The sequence below is a fragment of the Megalopta genalis genome, chromosome 6, assembly GCF_051020955.1.
Source record: "Megalopta genalis isolate 19385.01 chromosome 6, iyMegGena1_principal, whole genome shotgun sequence".
Lineage (NCBI taxonomy): Eukaryota > Metazoa > Arthropoda > Insecta > Hymenoptera > Halictidae > Megalopta > Megalopta genalis.
In genome coordinates, this window is record NC_135018.1 from 1976091 (window position 1) to 1995177 (window position 19087).

Sequence of the window (19087 nt, forward strand, 5' to 3'; positions counted from 1 at the left end):
ATGGGCGAGCGGGGGAAGGGCCGGGAGGACCGGTGGGCGGGGGGGAGGGAGGGCAGACAACGACAGACAGCGAGTGGGGGATTACTCCACGTACGATTACGCCTGTTTGATATGCCGCGACACTCAAAACTCGTACATCACACTTAATCGCTGAATATGGAACAGTCAGCCCAGACAGCCGCATCCAGCATGCATATTTAGACTGCAATTATGGCCCCTAGCTATTGTCGGCACGCACGCCGCTGCAAATTTCCTACCGAGTCGTGTGCTCCTCTGTCTTTTTTTTCCTCTCTTTCTTTTTCGTTTCGCTCGAATATATCGCGCTCTTCGACTGGCACCGATGAACCCTGACCTTTGTAACGTCGCCTGCTATTAGGTAGTCCCGTTCCTGATTTGTAATTCCGAGTTGATCTACCGCGATTAGCCGGACGAACGCGGGATACGAAGAAATAGAATATACATACATACATTGTTTGCTGAGACGAGTACAGTGAATTCTCTCCAATTGTCCCTCGGCTTGTGACAGAAAAATGGACAATTTGGGAAGAGGAGATACGATTATTTTTATTATATTATTTTATTACATAATTCATATTCATATTATTCATATATTATATATATTATATTATATATTATATATTATATATATTATATTATATATTATATATTATATATATTATATTATATATTATATTATATATTATATTATATATTATATATTATATATATTATATTATATATTATATATTATATATATTATATATATACGAATTATGTAATAATATATACTATATAATAATATATATATTATTCATATTATTCATATTATATACGTATATATTATTTTTATAGTTATAAATTGTCCATAATTTTAAAAACGAGCCGCAAGGCTCGAATAATCGTATCTCCACTTCCCAAATTATCCATTTTGATGGACAATCTGAGCGTCAGTAAAGGAGACATTACTGTACAGTGAATTCTCTCTAATTTTCCCTCGGTTTGTGACAGAAAAATGGACGATTTTGGAAGACGAGATGCGACCATTCGCATTGCGAGTTATTCAATAACTATAAAAACGAGCCGCAAGGCTCGGATAATCGTATCTCCAAAATTGTTCATTTTTGTTTCCAAGCAGAGCATTAATTAGGAAGAATTTACTGTATTCCCGATTCCCTCTAAGACTGTTCACATAATTTATGTAATACACAAAAATTCTCAGTTAAAACATCGCAATTTAACTCGACTATTACTAACATTATAATATTTATTTTAATATAATATTATAATATTTTATATTTTAATAATAATATTATAATATTATATATGTATATATAATATTTTTATACAGTATAAACTGTTCTTTTTATTAAAACACATTTACTGCTATTCGTGAATCAGTGTTACCATCATCGTCACGATTAGACAGCGGATATCTATAGAAAATAAATATTTCCTTTCTCAATCGCAGAGAGATCAATGGTCGATCGATTTTAACCTATAAACAAATTAAGGACTGTTTTCAGAATAAGCAACGCGTCCAAAAGCCGGCGCGTTATTTTAAGGGGTAACCCCGATAGGACGACGCCAAAAATAACGCCACCGAGTTCCTTGCACTTCCGAAATCGTCCCATAAATTACGTGACCCTTCTCGCCGCGTGTGGGCCTATCCCACGTCAAGTGCCGTTGAGAGAGCGACACGGCCATGCTCGGCTATTTCCCACGAAAATTCATCGATACTTTCCGGCCGTACCCGGCTCGTAAAGTAAACGATTCGTTAAACAGGCACTCGGGGTTCTCGAAAGCGGCGTCGCCTAATCGATCGTAGATGACTCTAAAGATGATTCTGAACGGCGAGCTTGTGGTTCGAATAACATTTCATAGACAAAGTCGATAAAATCAGAAGAAGTACGAACTAAAAGCCAAGGCAACATCGTCTCATCCTCGATAGTACAGTGGTTAGTATCCCTGACTTCATTTAAATAATAGCGTTAGTTAACTAGTTTTCCAAAAAGTGTAACATGCAATCCATCCTCGATAGTATAGCGGTTAGTATCCCAAAAGCCAGACTAACATGATACACACCACGAGAATCCTTTATATATCTCGACAATGCAGGCCTTATACAAAACAAGTATGGACAACCGATAATTTATCATTTCCATAGAAAGAACTATTGGGTTGGCAGCTAAGTAATTGCCGATTTGTTCGATGAAATAAAAAATTTTTTTTACTTGCAACGAAGTTTAATCTGTAATGTATTTTCCATTTTGTTCGATGACCTTTTGCCGTCTCTCCGACAACTTGAAAATTCCACGCTCGTAGAAAGTCTGATCCTTTTCGTCCAAAAACTGAGTTAAGTGAGATTTTACAGCGTCATCGTCGTTAATAGTTTTACCACGAAGGGAGTTGTCCAGGGATCGAAATAAGTGGTAATCCGATGACGCGAGATCAGGGCTATACGGTGGGTGTAACATCAATTCCCAACCAATATCCATGAATTTTTGCCGAGTGGACAAAGACGAGTGCGGCCTAGCATTGTCTTGCTGGAAAATGACACCTTTACGATTGACCAATTCTGGTCGCTTTTCCTCGACCGCTGCATTCAATTTGTCCAGTTGCTAACATTCACGGATAATAAAAAATAACATAATAATAATAATAATTAATAATAATAATAATTTTATAATATATAATAATATATATAATATAATATTATAATTGTTGGAATTTTAGCCTCGAACAAAAATTAATTTATAGTTTACTTAGTAAGATATCTTCAGTTAAGATATCGGTTTACATTTCGCCGGCTCCGTCAGCGGGCAGCGACGGTGACGTAATCTATATATATTAGATGCCGCGATACATCATCGCCGGTACCTTTTGATGTACTTCGTGCCCTGACCATCACGTATACAATGTAAGACGCGACAAATAAAACGTCTCTGATTGGTGGACACGACGAACCCAAAAAGAGTATAAAAGAAGCGTTTCTTCTTACCGGACTCTCAGTAGAGTTTTGATCGCTCGATCGGTTTCGCTCATATACCTTCTCTCATTAAAGAGAATAAATAAAGTCCTTTTAAGCAAAGTATTAGAATCATATTCATTTTCATTCCATAATCCCAATAAATATAATATATATATTAAATATATATATCAGCGCAAAACTATTAACTATATTGTACTAATATTCGACCAAAATTGTTACCCTGTTACTCGACTTACACTTTTCTAAAAAATGCAATATCGAACTGGAATATTTAGAAATTTCTGAACCGATAGGATCTTGACAGCTTAGGTGCCAACCCAATACAATAAAAAAATTACATACAACAGCGAAATAAATTTCGACGATCCAAGCATAAGATTCCGCTATAAGCTCACGCAACACGATTTAAAAGATAAACATAGAAACGACACAAAAAAATATTGGTGGCTTGATTAAAATAATAGCGTTCGTTAACTAGGTTTTCAAAAATTGTAACATTCAATCGGTCCTCGATAGTATAGTGGTTAGTATCCCCGCCTGTCACGCGGGAGACCGGGGTTCGATTCCCCGTCGGGGAGACAATATTTTTGCATTTTTTAATTATATTTCTTTCATATTTTACGTTATATATTTCGTTATATCCTGTTTTATTATATTTTACATTTGTTTCATATTTTATATTATTTTGTTGCATTATATTCCGCACGCTGACTTTTTCACAAGCCAGACAAGATTATCCGTACGAAAGAATGACTCTAGATCACGATTATGTTATTTGGTTAGGATAGTTCGAAAGGGGACTTGTACACTTGTTGTGCGGTAGAATACTTTTTTATTCTTTCGCGGACTTTGTCTCCCGACGGGTCGCGGTGCAGTGACCGAGCCTTCGTTCTTCCTTCGCCGTTTGCCCTGGTAAAATTCTTGAACGACCCTGATTGGCTAACCCCACCCGTTGGGCCTTCCCAATCAGCGTTGTTCATTTTGCCCTTTTCACCGCCTGTCCCTCACGCTCTGTGCGTATTTTCGGGACGGCGTGGTAATCGGAGGGGATAGCGAGCTGTACGTGACAACGTGTGGAGCTTTTCCTCCGGGTCACCCGCGTCGGGCCACATGGCCCTTGGGTCGCTGGGTCCGCTTCGAGTACCCTTCGGAAACTCTCCTAATTTATGACGGTCTCCGTTAGCTATTGAGGTATCTCTAGAAAAAAAAAACTCTATCGCGAACATGCGCTGTCAAGGTTTGGGACTTCTCACCTCAAAAATAGCTTGTTCGAAGGAGAGTCATAAATTTCGCTGGTCGTTCGCACGGAGACTGAGGTTTCCATTGTGCGCACGACTGGTCGCTACAGTTATAAAAAACAAAAGGAACACTTGATATTTAATTTTTCTTCCATTGCTCGCATCATTGCGCGCCGCGCCGTCTCGCCTCGCCTCGCCCGGGGAGACCACGAAGCTCCGCGCGATCGTGTTCACCGGTAATAAGCCTTAATCGGGGGTAGATTTAGTATCACGTGATAGACGCGGCCTTTTTTTGAATTACACCCTCTCCGCACGCAACCGGCGAACAATCTACCGACCGGTGCACGCCCCCTTTCGAGAGCTGCGACGAAAGACACCTCGTGAATCCGACTTAATTTTCGCTGCCCCCGGCGATGATTTCGCCCGATAAATCCTGTCCACATGGAGACTCCTCCGGTTAGGGTGGAACAACATGATCGCAATTTGCGGTATTGTTGGTACACCGGACAGGGGAATTTGCCTTTCGGGGTACGTTTTCTTGAACTCGTTACTTACGGCTCGACTCACTGCCAACAATTTACGAGCCGGCACCGTTGTTTAAATGCTTCGGTTAATCCAGCATAACGATACGTAATTTTCATGTCACGTGTCTCGGTGTGTCTGTTCCTTTTCCTCTTTGTTTTCCCTTTTTTCGCCACGGAAGTCTGCCTTTATTCGAGGCCTGAACGGTGGGCAATTGTTATTTCTGTTGATTTGTAAGATTTGTTATTGTTGAAACGAATACGGTGAATATACCTGTTTATATATATTATATATTTATATATAATATTATATAATATAATATTATATTATATTATATTATATTATATTATATTATATTATATTATATTATATTATATTATATTATATTATATTATATTATATTATATTATATTATATTATATTATATTATACTATATTATATCATAATCATTTAATATTTATCAAGAAATATTATATTACATTATGTTATATACATAATATATTATATTATAATCATATAATTTATCACAAGAAATATTATATTACATTATATTATATACACAATATATTATATTATAATCATATAATATATTTATCAAGAAATATTATATTACATTATATTATATACATAATATATTATATTATAATCATATAATATATTTATCAAGAAATATTATATTACATTATATTATATATATAATATATTATATCATAATCATATAATTTATCAAGAAATATTATATACATAATATATTATATTTATATTATACGAATGGAAATCGATCAAAAATCACTCCAATCGTGCCAACAATTTCTCCAATAATCATATCTTACATTAAATTCGTTTCATAGAACTAGATTCATAGAACTTCTTCTTCGCATAATTATGTCGTTTTTCCAGGTTCCACAAAATCTCTGGAAAAAATTTCGACAACTATAAGAGCTATTTTTGTTGCTTCGTATAATTTAACCCCATGCTGAACATAAGCAGCGCAATGTAATTATGTGTTAGACATTTCGTATCGTTTTATTCATGAGATACTCATTTTTATACAATGAGGTCCTACCACGCCACGTGGCGCATCTCATGATATTTCGGCCCATCTGGCGCATAGAGGACAAGAAACGCTGACATATGGTCCACGAAAAATTAAATTCGTATTTTTCTTAGCGTATGCGTCTCTCAATAAGTTCAAGAACGCATCGATTATTCGGTATTCGAGGGCGGATGACTTTATTAATTTGTATTCGCTGTTTTTTTTTTCAAGTCCTACACTGTGTTCGCCTAGTTGCTACTTTTACGTCGCTGCTGTAAAATCATATTCAAAGTGAGAATTATATCCGGAGTTATAGAAAAATTATTATTCTATGTTACAGAAAATTGATTTACATTGAAACTCTCCTGCGCCATTTTCTACGTTACGATATCGAATACACAAAAATTATTTGAAAACTCTGGTTTGTAATTTAAATCGGGTACGCAGAAAAATATTATAAAAAATTGATTAACATTGAAGCTCTTCTGGACCATTTTTTACATTACGAACACAAAACTCTTCGTTTCAATTCATAAAACATGTTCGCACGTTTGCAAGCACAATTATCACCGATCGTCGACGACCATAAAATTGAGCCGTGAGATTCGAACGATCGTGTCTCCTCTTCCCAGATTGTCCGTTTCAGCGCGCGAATTAGGGAGAAATTACTCTCCACGAACGAACGAATTGCACATCATAGTGATTTCAGCTCGAATGGCGACGAAATCTCCCTTGCATTCGCAATCGACAGCGGTCGAGAGATCGAGACGCGAGAGGAAAGGGGAACCCATTTTTACCAATCGAGTTTAATTAGTTGCGTGCGATTGACCCGATACCGGAAGGGAGGGATAGGGGGGTGGGAGGAGCCAATAGAAATCTTCCGGCTAATGGAAAAATAATATTAACGAGAACGGCACGACGAGCAAATAACGCAGCTCGTTTCGATGTTTAACGTACATTCCGCCGTGCAATTATAATTCGAGCTATCGAAATATTTTCCGTGCCGTTTAATATTTACCTGGCCCGGCGCTTTAAATATGGCCGAATTAACGTGGCGGCAACTGGGTCAACTTAATAATAAGCCTTCGATGGGCGCTCGCCGCGGCCTGTGTCTACGAATTATGCGATCACGGTGTTCGCGGGACCGGAGTTGTTCTACGCTAAGTTTACCGGTGACAGTAACTCGAAGTAACTATGAGGTTAATGACGCGGCGTGCCAAGTAGAACGTTTCTAATTGTTTGATTAATTGCGTTACTGCAGTCTGCTGACATAGATACCCCAGGGATGAAACCGTCGCCTTTGGATGCGCGGTAAAATTTGATCCGAGCGCGACGGAAATATTCGATAACTGTGTTCATTCGATTACCTTTGCGAGACTGTGGGATTTTGTTACTAAATTATTGCTGTATTACTATTATTACCATTATTACTATTATTTAGTAATAATAGTAATTATTACTTACTTATTATTACTATATAATACTTATTACTATAACTATAAGACCATTATTACTATTATTATTATAGTAATACTATACTATTAATATTATTACTATTATTATAATAATAGTAATATAGCAATAATTTAGTAACAAAAACCCACAGTCTCGCAAAGGTAATCGAATGAACACAGTTATTACTACTATTATTATAATAGTAATTATTACTATATATATTATTATATATACTATATTATTATAAGACTATAATAAGACCATTATTACTATTATTATTATAGTAATAATGGTCTTATTATGGTAATTATATAATATATTATATAATTATTACTATTATAATAATAGTAATAATATTAATAGTATAGTATTACTATAATAATAATAGTATAGTATTACTATAATAATAATAGTAATAATGATCTTATAGTTATAGTAGTAAGTATTACAATATATAATATATATTATATTATAGTAGTAAGTATGATATATTATATATTTATACTTAAGACTATAAGAACTTTCGTAAGACTTTAGCTATTAACCCTTTGCACTCGAGCAGCAACCCCGAGGCGCCATTAAAAATTGTTACACCACGTCTCAAAATAATTCTATTAATTAAATTTTTTTTATATTCAAAGAGCTGTTGAAAACATAATTGTCGCACGGTTCGCAATATTCAATTTCATATGCATAAAATGCACTAGGTCGTATAAAATGGAAAAACCATGGGTCGGAAGAACTATTATATTTTAAACGTTGCGTCGATTCGGCTTCGAATGCAAAGGGTTAAAAATTAGTTAGGACTGCGGATTTTATGCATTTAAAAATTAGACAGTTACAATTGAAAATAGCGTAAAAATTCGGAGCATCTGAAAACGTCGATGTATCATTTTTTTGTAATCGATCGAAAAGATTAAAGCATTAAATTTATGGTAAAAATTGGTCAGTTACAATTGAAAATAGCGTAAAAATTCAGAACATCTGAGAATGTCGATGTATCATCTTTTTGTAATCGAACGAAAGATCAAAGCATTAGATTTATGGTAAAAATTGGACAGTTACAATTGAAAATAGCGTAAAAATTCAGAACATCTGAGAATGTCGATGTATCATCTTTTTGTAATCGAACGAAAAGATTAAAGCATTAAATTTGTGGTAAAAATTGGACAGTTACAATTGAAAATAGCGTAAAAATTCAGAACATCTGAGAATGTCGATGTATCATCTTTTTGTAATCGATCGAGAAGATCAAAGCATTAGATTTATGGCAAAAATTGGACAGTTACAATTGAAAATAGCGTAAAAATTCGGAGGATCTGAGAACGTCGATGTATCATCTTTTTGTAATCGATCTAGAAGATTAAAGGATTAAAGAACGAAGCGCAATCCCCATAATTCGCCGACGTTCCCTTGAAACGTAAACGATAATACCTCGGTAATTTAGATTACCGTCGCGAATCGTCTTTGAAAGTGAGCCCTTCGCAATTACTATATCGCGCAACGTACGTCGCAATTAGCGGTACGAAGTGGTCGCGTCCATTAGCCCGTAGGGTTGACGCTGCTTAAAAATTTGTCTCACAGTTTTACTGCTAATTCCCTGCTGCACGCGAGGCACTAAATGGACAAGCGTGGGGATGGGGAAAAGGTGAAGAGTTGCCACCCAAGTAGAGAAACTTTTTTCATCGTTGATTGTTCGTTCGGAGGCTGGTAAGGTTCTCCAACTCCGCGCGCGATACGCTTCGGCCTTCTCTGTTCATCTTGATCGGGGCAGCCCGCGCACGAATCGGGGAGAGGCCGAACGGCCGAAGAGAAACCGAACAAGAGCGACGGAGAGAAAGAATGTCGTTAATTATCCCATTCGTGGTTGATTCCTTTGTGTCTTCGGTCGTTCTGTTTGGCCTTTGACAATCAACCGTACGAGCCCCGCTGCTCGCATCGATTACAAATACAATAAAAAAATAGAAGAAATGTTAGACGCATCGGTATTTAACCACAGTTAGCTGTTTTCGACGAGCATAATCGTCGTGACAGAAAATATTGTGATTTTTTTTCGCGGCGAGCAGACACGTCGAGAACAGCTGATTGGTTGAACAGGGTGCAGTAATGTCTCTCTAATCGACGCCCAGATTGACCACAAAAATGGACAATATGGGAGGAGGAGATACGATTGTTCGAGCCTTGCGGTTTATTTTAAGAGTTATAAATCAGGGGTGTCAAACTCGCGGCCCGAGATGAGCGTTTTTGCGGCCCAGTGAATATATCCGACGCGAAGTAAAAATAAAATAGAAATAGTCTCGGCCAATAAAATTTCTCCCGAAATAGGAAAGATAGTATCAGAGAAGAGATGTCAAGTAACAATAGTAGTAAAGTAACGTAATAATAAATAAATAAATAAATAATATAATAATATAATAAATATAATAATATAATAATATAATAATATAATAATACAATAATATAATAATATAATAATATAATAATATAATAATATAATAATATAATAATATAATAATATAATAATATAATAATATAATAATATAATAATATAATAATATAATAAGATAATAATAATATAATAATATAATAATAATATAATGAATAAATAATATAATAATATAATAAAATAAGTAATAGTAGTCAAGTAACGTAAACAATAATTTAACTTTATATATGTTTATTACAATGTACTAGTCAAAATAAAAATATTTGTTTCTATCAACATTGATTTTTTTTTTGCGGCCCACCTAAAGTTAAGCATTGTTTATTTGGCCCAAGTTAGCTTTTGAGTTTGACACCCCCGTTATAAATTGTCCACAATTATAAAAACGAGCCGCAAGGCTCGAATAATCGTATCTCATCTTCCCAAATTATCCCCAATTATGGTAATTCTATATATATGGTACATAGTTTGATATTATTTATTAAATTATATGTTTTATGAAACTGTAGCTAGAATGATCTCTTGGTGCTGTTACGGAAATAAATGTTACAGATAAATGGTCGAAAAACTAACGGCCATAAAACCGGTGTAAAAATCGAAAAAGGTAACCGTAACCAAAACATACAACACGGAAATGGAAGTTTATGGCTCTTCGTAACAGTTATTTCGAACGAATGTTCTTTGTAACAGTTTCAAGAACCGAAATCAGTGTTATAACAATTTTCAAGATATAAAATAGTATTGCTGATGATATTTTTCTATCAAAATTACAGTGTATATTTATGATACTATGCAATTTTTTTTTTTTTAAGATGTACATATTTGGTAATGGAAAAGATTCTGTAGGAAGTATAATTGTCTTTTATTTTTAAGTTCGAACGAACACAATTTTTTAAATTTCATTTCACTTGTCCGCCGAAGTAATTTTAAGTAGAAATATTATTTTAGAATAATAAACGGAGCTGGGATTTTGTAGATTTATATTTTCTCTCAAATTTTCTGCATAAGTCGGAAATCCGAATAATAATCATTCTCTTTCCTCTATTTTTTCAGGTGAGTCAGAGCAGATTATGATTTTACAACGAACCTAAGGATTGGCGTGTCATTGTAAGTATAGTACGAAGATATCACGTCTGCGAATAAAAAAGTTAAGTCGTCGTTTTCATTCTAGCATTGCTATGAATTGCCTGCCGAATTGCTAAATTTGCTTCCGAATTTGCCTAAGTTTTTATTCTTATTAGTACGATAAGGTTCGATAACACGAACACGCTTCCGAATTGCTTTCGTTATCGTGGCGAAAAATTAGAAATAATTTAATAAGTTTTTATTCTAGCATTACATATTTTGTACAGAAAATTCTCCCTAATTTTCCTTCAGATTGCGCGCAAAAGTTTGGGACTTGCGCACAATTTGGGAAGAGGCGAGGAAGTGGAGCAATACATACACTAATACATAGAATAAAAATGATGACTTAACTTTTAATTAACTTATATTAACGTTCACCGGCACGCTGGCCGCTGCTTTTTCGCCGACTGCCCCGAGTTTCTGTAAAATCGAGCCGCGAGGAGAATCGAGCCGAAGAGTTGCGACTTAGTACTCTCGGATTTGCCGGTTTCAATTCTCCTTCGCGCAAAAATTTGGGACTTGCGCACAATTTGGGAAGAGGCGAGGAAGTGAAGCAAAGCATACACTAATACATAGAATAAAAATGATGATTTAACTTTTAATTAACTTATATTTATGTTCACTGCCACGCTGACCGCTGCTTTTTCGCCGACTGCCCCGAGTTTCTGTAAAATCGAGCCGCGAGGAGAATCGAGCCGAAGAGTCGCGACTTAGTACTCTCAGATTTGCCGGTTTCAATTCTCCTTCGCGCAATTCTCGCAATTCTCCTCCACCGATAATTTCTGGGAGAAATCGCCGTACATTTCGAGAAGCAACGAACAGCCGTTTCCTTCGATCGGCGACTTGAAATGTAGCGACAACGAACCGTATGCCCGAAAGCTTCGCGATCCTCGCAGGTAAACGAGAGAGAGAGAGAGAGAGAGAGAGAGAGAGAGAGAGCCCGTGGCGGCAGAAGCAGCCGGAGTTAATCTGGGAAAATCGTCGAGGAAATCAGTGCGGTGGTCTCTGTGTCGCCGTAGAAAATGGCGTCGGTAATTGGTCGAACAAGCCGTCCGTCCTCCGGCTCGCGTTTCCCCCGTGAACACCGACCTTTAAGCCCCATACATATCGCCCTCGAGGTTCCCGTTAAGTGTCTCCGTTCCCGGGGCACCAGATTGCTGGCAGAAAAGTTTGCTGACGCCGTGTAAGGTCGTACAAGACACCTGTAACAGCTTAATAGTTTACGGTGCACCATAGACTTACTCGATGGCGATATTTTCTCACGCGTAGCTGTCCGGGGAAAGTCGCAACGAGGACCGAGCGATAAAGGAGGGGACTCTTCCGCGGCGAGATTGCGTTCGAGTTTGTTAGCAAGCAGATACGAAGAGAGGCGTCGCGATATCAACGAAGCAATTATTTGACCACGCGGATGTTTTTATCGAGCTTTCTTATCTACACTTGAAACACTATTCCGTGGAGTTTCGTACAATCATTCGCGTAGAAACGATCAGACTTTTTATAATACTTGGTTTATAAACTTATATATTATACAGGGTGTCCCACAATTATTTTAACAGCCGAAAATGAGGGGTAGCTGAGGTCATTTGAAGTAACTTTTTCCTTTGCGAAAATGCAATCCGCGGCTTTGTTTACGAGTTATTAACGAAAAACACTGGCCAATGAGAGGTGACGGTGCGAGAGAGAGGGTCCGCGAGAGAGTCCGCAGCACGTGGCTTTGACAGAAGGTCGGAACGGACTCGAGCCGCGTTCGAAGTATTGAACAAGTCACGAAGCGAGAACTTTCCGGATTTTTTTAACTACATAACAGTGATATTTTGAAGAAAAACGCTGTTCACCTTTACTTTACTTTCGTCTGAAGAATATTCACTAATTTTTCGGACTCGAAATAATATGTAGTTTAACCGTGACAGTCGTTTTAATTTTCTGGTGTGCATGACACCTTATGTGTACCATATGAAATTTTTATGCAAGGTGTACAGTGAAGATTAACAAAGTTCGTAAATGATATTTTAATTTAAATAATTCCGTGTACGAACAGAATTCAACGAATGATTCGCAAAGCTGATTTAATAATAAATAATCGCGTTAAGGTACGTAAAGGATTTGTTTTTTAGAGAAATATGAAAAATATTGTCGATAAGAAACTAGTTTAGTTGAGGATGCATTTGCTGACTCGTACGTACTGACCTCGTACAACGAACAGCTGATCCCAGGTCGATGACCGCAACATTCGAGGGATACTGTCGGTGGAACCTCTGGTATGGTTATTTGCGAAGTTCACTTACACTGCACTGTCACCAAACACTGATCAGTTATTTAATCACTGATAATCCGAATCACTTGTGGATATTTAAGAAAGATCACTGAGACTCGTTCGCGGATAATCGTTTATTCGACGCGTTCGTTCGGAAGTCGACGTTTCACTGCCGAAAAATTCAGGCCTTGACTGTGGGTCCTTGTTGTTCTTCGTTCGGCCGTCCGAGGAAATGACACTCGATACCATTTTCTTCGCACGGCCATTAATTACGTTCTAAGAGCGCAGGGTGACAGCGGGTCGGACACAGTTTACGTCTCGGCATATCTTGTTTATTTCATTCGGCGGTACCCTGCGCTTCGAAGAAAATAGTATCGGGTGTTATTTCCTCGGACGGCCGAAAGACGAACGACAAGGGCCCACGGTCGAGGCCTCGATTTTTTGGCAGTGAAACGTCGACTTCCGAACGAACGCGTCGAATAAACGATTATCCGCGAACGAGTCTCAGTGATCTTTCTTAAATATCCACAAGTGATTCGGATTATCAGTGATTAATTAAGTGATCAGTGTTTAGTGACAGTGCAGTGAAAGATCAGCTGTACGTTGTACAAGGTCAGTGCCCTTCGACATCATGAATTTCAGCCAGCAAATGCATCCTCAACTAAATGGGTGAGTTTCTTACTGATAATATTTTTCATATCTCTCTAATAAACAAATCCTTTACGTCCCTTATTTATTATTAAATCAGCTTTGCAAATCATTCGTTAATCTTCACTATACACCTTGCATAAAAATTTCATATGGTACACATAAGGTGTCATGCACACCAGAAAATTAAAACGACTGTCATGGTTAAACTACATATTATTTCGAGCCCGAAAAATTAGTGAATATTCTTCAGACGTTCTAAAGTAAAGGTGAACAGCGTTTTTCTTAAAAATATCACTGTTATGTAGTTAAAAAAATCCGGAAAGTTCTCGCCTTGTGACTTGTTCAATACTTCGATCGCGGCTCGAGTCCGTCCCGACCTTCTGTCAAAGCCTCGTGCTGCGGACTCTCTCGCGGACCCTCTCTCTCGCACCGTCACCTCTCATTGGCCAGTGTTTTTCGTTAATAACTCGTAAACAAAGCCGCGGATTGCATTTTCGCAAAGGAAAAAGTTACTTCAAATGACCTCAGCTACCCCTCATTTTCGGCTGTTAAAATAATTGTGGGACACCCTGTATATATTGTTATATATAAGTTACTTTAAAAAAATGTCTCGCAATCCGAAAGAGACGGGTTCCTTAAGTCATCCTCAAGTCACCACGATTATTCGATTTATTATACGTTTTTATAATTGACGAAAATTCGTAGCTATAAAAACAAACCGCAGGGCTCGAATCTGAGCGTCAATTAGAGAGATATTACTGTATTCGTAGCACTGTTCTTCGCGTCTTTACCGCCTTCGATGTTCTCGATTAACTTTAAACACCGCCTTCACGGTCCCGAATAATAACTTATTCACTATTCACCGGGTTCTGGGCCCATAATCTGCAGGGTGTCCCAAAAATGTCTCGCAATCCGAAAGTGACGGGTTCCTCGGGTAATTCGAAGCAAGTTTTTCCTTTACAAAAATTTTTCTCCGAGGCACCGTTAACGAGTTATTAACGAAAAATAGTGACCAATGAGAGGCGAGCTCGGCTGACGCGAGGCGACCGAGCCAATGAGCGGAACTGGGCTTCGCGGGCTGGTTGGCTGGGCCGCCTCGCGTCAGCTGTACTCGATTCTTATTGGTCACTGTTTTTCGTTAATAACTCGTTAACGGTGCCTCGGAGAACATTTTTGTAAAGGAAGAAGTTGCTTCAAATGATCCGAGGAACCCGCCATTTCCGCATTCCGAGACATTTTTGGGACACCCTGTATAGTTATGTCAAGGTTGGGAAAGGAGATACGATTATTCGAGGCTTGCGGTTCGTTTTTATAGTTACGAATTGTCAAGGTTATGTCAAGGTTATATTGACATAACTTTGAAAATTCGTAACTATAAAAACGAACCACAAGCCTCGAATAATCGTCAAGGTTATGTCAATATAACCTTGACATAACTTGTCAATAACATAATATAACTTGTCAATATAACTTTGGGATATCCTGTATATATTATACTTGGTCGCGAAGAAGCAAGCGATCTGTACGAATTTATTTTAACCCTTTGCACTCGCGCGATGGCTCTGAGGCACCACTGCAATTTGTTACGTCACGTTCCAAGGTAATTTTGATATTAACAATGTTTACATTTAAGACATTGTCGAAAGTGTAACTGTTGTGCGAATTACAAAACTCAACTTCGTACGCATAAAATACATTTTGCCATATAAAATGAAAATGCTATAAGAAATATTATTTTGCATTTACAGATAGAACAGCTTCGAGCGCAAAGGGTTAATGTATCCACTGCCGCGTTTCAATTATTTACTCAGATTAGGATATTAATTCGTATGATCTGATCTATTATAATTTCGGAATTTTATCAACCCTTTGCACTCGATCGTAGCGCCGCGCCGGTCGTAGGTTAGATCTTTCTATGGACCAGCGGATTTGTTTCTCTTCTTTTTTTCTCTCTCGTTCCCCGTTATTTCCGAAAGAAACACTCCGAACGTTCGTTGCGGTTGTACATTCTAACAACGATATCTGTTTTTTTTTCCCCCCCGTTCATTTTCGAACGTATACGTGCCGCGGATACCGAGACGAAAAGTTTGTTTTGCGGCTCGGTAATGCTGCTAAAACTTGGCGCGGAGTACGTGCCCGTTCACGGAAAGCTGCAAAAAGAGGAAGAATTTGAGTTTCGGTCAAATACAAAGTAAGTTCCGGAACGACGTCCGCGGGTCTAATTGAGTAACTTTTCCTCGTTCGACACGACTTGGGTCGAGGGTAACCCTAATAGAACTATTTTTCGGACGGCTCCCCGGAGAGAGGGAGATGTCGCTTTTGCAATAGGAAAAACTCTTCTCGCCGGGGCAAAGAAGCGATTCGTTTATTTACTTGAGGAAATTTCACGGCGCGGCCACCACGGCTCTCGCGGATGCGCTTCGTTTGCGGTTCACCGGCTGATTTCACTCGCGGCATACTATTACGGAATTAGACTGCCGTCGAATTGCTAAATATTCGGAGAACTTCTTTTTTTCACTTACGCGATAGTTACGAATTTTTTAGGGCAGAATGAAGAAAGTATTATTCCTGCTCGCTGCTGCGAGGCTTGCAGCATCACGTTTGTCTCGCAGATTTGTGCGTATCACGCATTATATCGACGCGATTGTTATGAATAAACTACAGATTTTATGCATTTGCGACAAGATTTAGCAGATCGCAGATGAAATAATAAAAGAAGAAATAATACAAGAGAAATTTTTATTTGCTTCCAGCCTGCACTTTGGTAATCAAAATTTGCAATCGTTTTCATTATTATGTTTTTTGAACGTTCACAGACGTCATTGTAAAAAACTTAATTATCGAGAAATCATCTTTTCTTCAATATATCGTTCAGTAAGTTTTCAAATACTGGGGAAATGGCTGTGTTGATGCTTGAATGTTAAATGAACTTTTAAATGGAAAAGTATTGTTTTTTTTTAATTTGGATGATCCAAAATTCAGTTGTGTGCGATGCAGTGTTTTTATTCTCAGTGAAAGCAGACCATCGATTCAATGCTCTTAGAAGACAATCGTGACAATTGAGAAGACTTCCGTTTTACAATTGTTTATTTCATTAATTTACATTATATATTAGGATAGGGAACAAAAGACTACAGTTTAGTGATCAAATTTTAATGAAACGTTTAATTGTGTCTGAAGAATGTCTGTCTTGTCTTCATTATTACAGTAATTCGACTTATAAGGTTTTTACTTTTTAGTTCATTTATCCTTTGGCTTTAAATAAAACAAGCTTTCAGTGATGAACAGTGGAAAAGCGTGTAAATGAAACACGCGTATAAAAAAGAAAAAGAAATGGCAAAAAAAGTAAATTCCGGTACCGGGAATCGAACCCGAGCCTCCTGGGTGAAAGCCAGGTATCCTAGCCACTAGACCATACCGGATTGAATACTCAGTCTTCAAAACGCAATCTTAGGGAACTATAGGGCTAATGTTATGGTGTGTGTCAATGTTTTTGTAACACTGTTAATATAAATCGTTACGAAAAAATAACGAAAATTATTCTTTTATTACGAGCCATATATTGGGTTGGCAACTAAATAATTGCCGATTTCAGTTATAGATGTCTTTCCCTCCCATTTTTATGATATCCGTAAATGTTATATTATAAAATTATTATTATTATTATTATTGTTATTTTTTATTATCCGTGAATGTTAGCAACTAAGTAATTGCCGATTTCAGTTATAGATGTCCCTCACTCCCATTTTTATGATATCCGTAAATGTTATATTATAAAATTATTATTATTATTATTATTATTATTATTATTATTATTATTATTATTATTATTATTATGTTATTTTTTATTATCCGTGACCTAATTGACGCTCATATTGTACATCAAAATGGAAGATTCGGGAAGAGTAGATACGATTGTTTCGCAATTAGGGAGAATTTACTGTACTTCGAAAATTATTCATTTGGACTTAGATATGAAGTATTGTCTGTCTATTTTATGGTCGTCCGAGTGTTTTTTGTGACTAGAACTACACTTGCTTCGACGACAATTTGCATTGTGACACCGGAAATATTGGGTTGGCAACTAAGTAATCGCCGATTTCAGTTATAGATGTTTCTCACTCCCATTTTTATGATATCCGTAAATGTTATATTATAAAATTATTATTATTATTATTATGTTATTTTTTATTATCCGTGAATGTTAGCAGCTGGACAAATTGAATGCAGCGGTCAAGGAAAAGCGAGCAGAATTGGTCGATCGTAAAGGTGTCATTTTCCAGCAGGACAATGCTAGGCCGCACGCGTCTTTGTCCACTCGGCAAAAATTGATGGATATTGGTTGGGAATTGATGTTACACCCACCGTATAGCCCTGATCTCGCGCCATCGGATTACCACTTATTTCGATCTCTGGACAACTTCCTTCGTGGTAAAACTTTTAACGACGATGACGCTGTAAAATCTCACTTAACTCAGTTTTTGGCCGAAAAGGATCAGACTTTCTACGAGCGTGGAATTTTCAAGTTGTCGGAGAGATGGCAAAAGGTCATCGAACAAAATGGAAAATACCTTACAGATTAAACTTCGTTCCAAGTAAAAAATTTTTTATTTCATTGAACAAATCGGCAATTACTTAGTTGCCAACCCAATAGATTCATTATTTCAAAGATAGAAACGTACTTTTTCCTGCAAGAATATACGTTACTTGCTTTCTAATCGCCTTATATTTTAATAAAACGCGCACATTTCAAGTTCGAATGTGTACATTTCATCGGTAGCAATAAATAATTCACGAAGATAAAATGATATGGTTTTCCTGTTGTAAAGAACATTATTATTATCACATAATTATCAGCGGACTTTATGCATCTATGGCAAAAAGGGACGAATGAAATGTGAAACAGTAACGCCAGGAAAAGAATTAAATAACATTAACATGTCATTATTTTGTTTTAATATTGTAATAGTATTAAAAAATGTTAAAAAATGATTTCCAGTCATCGATGAATAATTTCCTACAATTATTGCCAATGTATTCTCTGAGAAAACCGGATCGAAATTTCGTAAACCAATTTCGACACTGTCTTATCTCTAAAACGTCATCTCGCGCGTCCCATAATTTTTCATGCGCTTGCAAAGCATTTTTACATTTTTGCAAGCAATAGATAGAAGCAATTTAATATGAGGAATATGCTCATTGGCGTCATCCGTACCAAAATCAATGCCAAATAGACAATCTTAAACATATAAAAACGGGAGACATTTTTGAAAACCAAGTTCAAACTATAACCTATCAGGACGTACAGCGAATTTGCGGTTTGGAACGAGGTTTGTTACGTTGCAAAAGCTCCGTTGCCATCTATCGGTGAAA

The 19087-nt window shown here is 37.0% G+C and overlaps 2 non-coding genes across 2 annotated transcripts; one reads left to right on the forward strand and one right to left on the reverse strand.

The window, feature by feature from the left end:
- Positions 1 to 3495: 3495 nt before the first annotated feature.
- TRNAD-GUC (transfer RNA aspartic acid (anticodon GUC)) lies at positions 3496 to 3567 on the forward strand. The gene has a single exon. It is a non-coding gene; the product is annotated as a tRNA-Asp (tRNA).
- A 13497-nt stretch (positions 3568 to 17064) lies between these two features.
- Positions 17065 to 17136, reverse strand: TRNAE-UUC (transfer RNA glutamic acid (anticodon UUC)). The gene has a single exon. It is a non-coding gene; the product is annotated as a tRNA-Glu (tRNA).
- Between the last annotated feature and the right edge of the window lie 1951 nt (positions 17137 to 19087).